This window comes from Tenrec ecaudatus, chromosome 11, assembly GCF_050624435.1.
Source record: "Tenrec ecaudatus isolate mTenEca1 chromosome 11, mTenEca1.hap1, whole genome shotgun sequence".
Taxonomy (NCBI): Eukaryota; Metazoa; Chordata; class Mammalia; order Afrosoricida; family Tenrecidae; genus Tenrec; species Tenrec ecaudatus.
The window spans coordinates 28,495,899-28,502,471 of record NC_134540.1 but is presented as its reverse complement, the minus strand read 5'-3'; the positions used below and the strand labels follow the sequence as shown (position 1 = coordinate 28,502,471).

The 6,573-nt window shown below is 38.8% G+C and overlaps 1 pseudogene; it reads right to left on the bottom strand.

Annotated features, from left to right (window-relative positions):
* Positions 1 to 949: 949 nt before the first annotated feature.
* LOC142461609 (large ribosomal subunit protein uL22-like) lies at positions 950 to 6,019 on the bottom strand (annotated as a pseudogene).
* Positions 6,020 to 6,573: the final 554 nt, after the last annotated feature.

Here is a 6,573-nt window from a genome sequence, read left to right as displayed (position 1 = left end):
ATGCATTGCTGCAAATATTGTAGAATTCTATAATTTTTACGAAAAATCCTTTCCTGTAAAATTAACTGTATTGCAGGGAATCCAGGGTGGATGATACCTTCAGGACCAGGGGTCTGAGGGGCGATGTTGGGAGAGTGGAAGGTGAGTGGGTTGGAAAGGGGGAAATGATTACAGGGATCCACATGTGACCTCCTCCCTGGAGATGGATGGCAGGGAAGAGGGGAAAGGGAGACTCCGGATAGGGCAAGATATGACAAAATAACAATTTATAAATTATCAAGGGCTCGTGAGGGAGGGGGGAGTGGGGAGGGAGGGGGGAAAAAAGAGGACCTGATGCAAAGGGCTTAAGTAGAGAGCAAATGCTTTGAAAATGATTAGGGCAAAGAATGTACAGATGTGCTTTATACAATTGATGTATCTATATGTATGGATAGTGACAAGAGTTGTATGAGACCCTAATAAAATGTAAAAAAAAATAAGTGTATTGTTCAATAACATCCTTATTTGATTGGTCACTTTTATTTGGAATGCATACAAATACTTCCAGTAAGTAGACCTCTCTCTCAAATGGCTTACTGTCTGAGAATGCACACTTGTGGCGTTATAGCATTATATCGGTTTGTTGAACTGTATCCATTTGTATCCCTTCAGTTCCTGGAGTCTTGTTTTGCACTGATGCCTTCAGTGTTGCTGGAGATGATTCCCTAAGTCCTCTCAGTACGTGATCATATTCTGCCTTCTGATAAGCTCAACACTGTGAAATGATTTGCGGTAGAGTAACTCCCACATCACCTCCTTCTTCTCATATCTCCTCCATTGTTCAGTATTTTCCCACTAGGATCTGTCACTATTACAATTCAATGTTTGAACTCTTTTCTTCAGTACTTCTAGTTTTAGAAATATGAAGCACGCTACTTCCCTTTTCTTTTTTTTTTCTTTTAAGGTGGAGTTACTCATGAGCTATAGGTTTATGCTTTGGTTTCTTCTGGGATGTCTTCTTCATCTGTGCACCCACTTCCTCTAGTTGAGGAACAACTTGCTCCGTTTCATACGGATCATTTCAATGTGGCAGGGGCAGCTCATGTATGGAATGATACAACCCCCAGCTCTGTAAATCCGGCGGTGCTTCTTTGGAGCTTTGGTCACCTGGATGTGCTCAATGACTAGAGAATCCATGTCTAAATCCTTACGTTTAGCATTACCCTCTGCATCTTTAAGCATGTGCAACAAAAATCCAGCACTATTTTCGGGTACACCTACGAACTCCACCAGTGCAATGCCCAAAGGACACACTGCTCCTGCAAAGTGACGTCTTTCCAATATTTGGTTGACTTTCCAGATATGCACACCCTTGATGGCCTGTGCAGTTTCACGGTTGTTCTTAAAATTGCCCGAAGATTTGACCTTCTCAGCTTGCATGATTTTGGGGGAGGTCTTTTGGGTCAAGTGAGTAGAGAACCTATTTGGCAGGGCACCTCGGGGCCCTCCAACAAGAGGAAGAACGGTGGGCGCTGGGCTCCTTTTCGCTTTACAAGTCCAGGTTTGTACATTTGATTTTAATAATTTGTTGTTTTCTCATTGAAAATTTTGGTTTAATTTTTTTCCGTTGATATTTTCTCGAGTTGCTTTAGTTGTATTCCATTCAAAGGCAAGTTTTAGAAGCTACTGGGACATCAAATTTGTTTCTTCTCTATCTTCTCTTTAATGACACATTGCTTTCTTCGCGTATGATGTAGTCTATGTCATCCACAAATATTCTTTCCTTGGACATTAGTGTTCAGTGTCCAATGTAGCCCTATGTTGACATCTAAATCAAATTTTTGTGAGTATTCTTATTGGATAAGTTGGTAGTCTTGCAAGATTGGATCATGAATCTCAAGTGGTATTTATGCCCAAGGCCATAGTTTCCAACTGCGGATTTTTCTTTGTTTCCAACTTCTGCATTTCTATCCCCAATAACTCTTTATGTGTATTGATTAAATGTTGGACTAATTTCTGACTGCAGAAGTTGGTTGGAACTTCACATATCTTGGCATCTGGTTTCCCTTGAGGTGTGTCCTATGACAGTATTGTAGTTCAAGACAGATTGTAAGATGTTCTTTTTGATGATGGCAATATTTATGTTTTCCTAAAATTTCTCATTCTTAGAATAGTGGAGCATACAGTTTTCTGACTTAAAATGGTTGATACCAGTTCTTTTTAACTCATTAAAGTCTAAAATAGTGATCTTAATATGTTCCATTTCATTTTTTATATCTTCCAATTTTCTGAGAGTCCTACGTAGTCCATTCCATGTTCTTAGAATTAATATATGTCGGCAACTATATAGTCTCCCTGGGAGTCATGCCACATTATTAATGGGGCTTCCAAAGCCTGCTCCATTCTCTTCATTTAGATGGAGTTGACTTTGAGAAGTCAGCTCTTTCCCAATTACATTTTTCCAAACTGAGTTGCTCCTCTTCTGTCAGGGTCACAGAAGATAATGCATAGTTATCTAGTAGGTTTTGGTGATATTTAAATAAAATTATCTATGTAAATATTTGATCCCTAGGTTCTCTTTCTAATCTGACTTAGCAAGAAACTGTGGTGTAAACTCTGTCCAACTGAGTGACTGTTACTATTGCAATTCTGTGACACAGCTTCCAGCATCATAGCAAAATTTAAGACGCCAAAGTCAACAAACTGACAGTAGTCTTTTTACAGCCAAATTCATGGAGCAAGCTGCTAGTGTGTGTGTGTGGGGGGTAAATTATACTGTAAATTATCTTATGGCTCACCATTTGGTAATTATCCTTTATATTTAATTTTTTTGTGTTTTATTTAAATAAACACCCCAACACTATCTTAAATTGAATTCTTATAGAACCCATCTCTATTTTCATTCATCAGCTAATTTTGAAGAACAGGTTGGGGTTTTTAAAATTATTTTTATTTTTGCTTCCTGCAATCTTATGCATTCTGGGTAAAATCGTGGTCCTCTGTGCCTCACTGGTTCATGAATAGAGTGCTAGTAATTGGCTTTGTGATGCTTCCCATTCTATATGCTTACTCTTCAATCAACTTCTTGCAGGCTCTGCATACATCTCCAAAGGGGAAAAAAAATCAACCTTCTTATTGAAAGCACCCTGGGGGTGCTCTCCGGGAAGCATTTCAAAGCCACCATGGGAGAAAGATGAGGCTGACTGTACAGATTTACAGCCTTACAAACCCCGTTTAGGATTACTGGAGTTGGAATCAACTCAGTGACAGTGGGTTATTCCATTGCAGACTCTCATTGAACTTAAGAAGACTGACCAAAATATATTTCAACAAGAGAGAGTTGAGGTAGCTTTGGAATAGTTAATTGTTGGCAGCAACGTTCTATGCTGCTTCCATTTATGGATTTTGCCTCTGGAAAATGGAGCAGTTACAGATTTAGATGGGATACTTTTGCAAGTAATGAGAGCTCAGAATTTAAATGAGGGAGACACTTAAGGACTCTTGCTTCTAAATTTTCAAGTTAAATGGTCAAAACAGTCATCACTTATATAGCTCTACAGAGGACAATAAACTTGCCTGAGGCCATCGGAGCCAGCACTGGAGTCTGCGAATTTTGACTAATCATTCATTTTGCTACCAATAGCATAATGCTTCATTCTCAATTAACATGAGTATATTACTAGTTTTCAACTTCATTTGAAAGAAATTAAATGGAATGAAACACTTTTTACTGAGCTTTTGTTAAATAGGGAACCGTTAAAAAGGTAGTATTTTGAGCACATACAATAGTAGATTCTACCTTTGTGGAAATGAGATCATAACCATTTGGATAATAACTGTACTCTAAAGAAAATTGTTCTTCAACACAAAACAGTTTGGTTTTGTTCCTAGAGAGATGGAATCACCTAGCAAATGAATGAGATAACATGCAAAGGAAACTAAAGAAATGATTTGATGAACAATGTTAGTGAAGTTTAAATTTTAGTCAAATAGATTTTTTCTTTACAATATTTAAACAACATAGAGACTTAATTTAAATGTGCCACTGTGAGATAGTTAAGGTTCATTGTGCCAACCTGGCTGATAAACACATGTGGGATTAATTGAAGGGCAGAGAGTTAATGGCTCGGTGAACCTTTCTGGTTCGCTGGTCTCTTGTTCTCTGATGGTTGGACAAGTGGGTGGCTGCCTCAGCTGGCAAGGCTCACTTCCTGTGAGACATCCCTGAGGAGAAGCCATGTTGACTTACCCTGAAGTAGCCCTGGGTGCCGGAGAATCCACGTGGAGACCCCTGCCAGCACTGAGATGCTTACACCGCCACTGGATTCAAAGACTTTCTACCCACTGGCCTGTGAACCTCCTGCCTTCAGCATCATTGTGTATGTTTTGTAGGTCTGAGGAGGACTTTGTAGATCAGTGTCAGACATATGGGCTTAGTCGGACTTATGGGATTGGACTGGACTGGGTTAGGATGCTTTCTGAATGTACAATTACCCTATATATAAAATTCCCTCTTATATATATATATGAGTTTCTATGCATTTGTTTCTCTAGTCTACCTAGAATAGCACACACGGTGAACAAAATCCTGAATGATTAGACAGTAGAAGTTCTGCAATCTTTCAACTTGTGATAAAGAGAGATTCTATGGAAATCTAGAACACAATTAAAGAATTAAAATATATTTATGTAAAAATGTATCTAGTCAATTATATCTGTTGTTGTTATTTATGTCCAGTGAGTTCATCCCAACTCATAATGATCCTATGTCCAAACTATACAACAGAGCACACCACCATCTTCTCAATTATTGTTTCATTTGAGGTCATGGTTTTAACCATGGGATTAATACATTCCGAGGTGTTTTTTACTGACTTTCCACTTTCCCATGAATGATGTCTTCCAGAGATTGTCCATCCAGATAACATAATCCAAAGAAATGAGGAAAGCCTCACCATCTTTACTTCTAAGCCAAGGAGCATTCTGGAAGCACTTCTTCATGGATCTACCTATTTTCTCTTCTCTTAGTGCACATGATGTTTGGCATTGTTCACCAACGCCATATTTAAAAGGCAAGAGTACTGACTTGACCTTTCTGACTCATTGCCTATTAGCATTGGTGATGCAAATGATTAAGCATTCAATTGCTAACGAAAAGATTGGTGATTCAAACCCGACACACACCTTATGTTGGGAAAAAAATGAGGCTGCCTGTTCTCTTAAAGATTTGCAGTAACGAGTTATCATCTCAAAAGCTATGCAGAACAGGGCTACTCCAGCCTTTCTGTGGTCACTGTGAGTAGGAAGCCACTGACTGGCAGGGAGTGGTGGCGATGTATCATTATCTGACCTTTGAAAGCATATGGCATGAAGACGTTTTATGAATGGTATATTTTTGAATGGGACCATGGCTTGGATCAGACTCACCTTAGTTCTCAAAGTCACATATCTGCTTTTTAACAGTATAGAGAGGTTTTTGAAAACAGATTTGCCCAGTGAAATATGCCATTTGACTCCTTGACTGATCTTTCTTGGAGCACTGATTGTGGATCCAAGTAAAGATTTTGTTTTCTTTATGCTAAGCTGTGATCCAGTTTGAAAACTGTATGTTCTTTATGGTCATCAGTGAATGAAACCCATAGGTCAATGTCATTTTCTATGAGTCTTGATTTGGTTCTATGTGACCCGCCCTTCTATTCTGGACCTGTGCGTTTAGACAGAAGCTAGTTGGATGGTCAGGAGGAATGAGGAGGAGATCAGAATCCTCGAAGTCTAAGTGTCTAACAGACCCAGGGGCCTCAGTTTGAGAAGAATTTTGTCTTTTTGTCAGGAGACCTGTACTGCCCCTAATATCTATAGAACATAAAAGCTCTCTCTATTTTTCTTGTACATGTGTTTGCATTATTACAATTGGCTAATAGAATAGGACCTGAACCCACATGTTGGGGGAAAACACAAGTAAGTCATCTTGTCTTTCAGCATTCAAGGTTGTCCCATCAGCATATCCCAAGGTATGAATAAGTCTTCCTAAAGTCTCCATGCTCCCTTCTTCTACGTGACTCCAGCACATCAGATTAGTTGCTCAGCATAAGAATGGAATTAGTATGATAAAAAAATACAACCCAGATATATCCTTTTACTGATTTTAATTCCTTGTTCTTTTCTTGTGTGTGCCTCTTTTTCTGAGTACAAGCTACCAATGAGTACAATTAATTGCTTTGGAATTGTATTTCTTTATAATTGTATTAGAGTTTAAATTCCAATGCCATTTGATTTGTGAAAGGTTAAGATCCCCTAACTCCACTCTCAGTCTTGACATTAATTCATTCTCCATTTAAATTCTTTATGACCATTAAGCTGCAGATGTGGCAGAAGCTTTGCCCTGAGGCATGTGTGTTTGAAAGTAGATTAGGTCTCCTCCAGTCAGCACATATTGAACTTCTTCCTTCAGCACTAGTGTGAGAAGCTCAATACCATCAACTAACGTGAGACCATGGGCTGACTTATTAATGGATCATCAATGATCTAAATGCAGGTTGTAATTTAAGACCATTAAATCAGAGCTATGAGAACCCACAATATGACCTTGAGTAT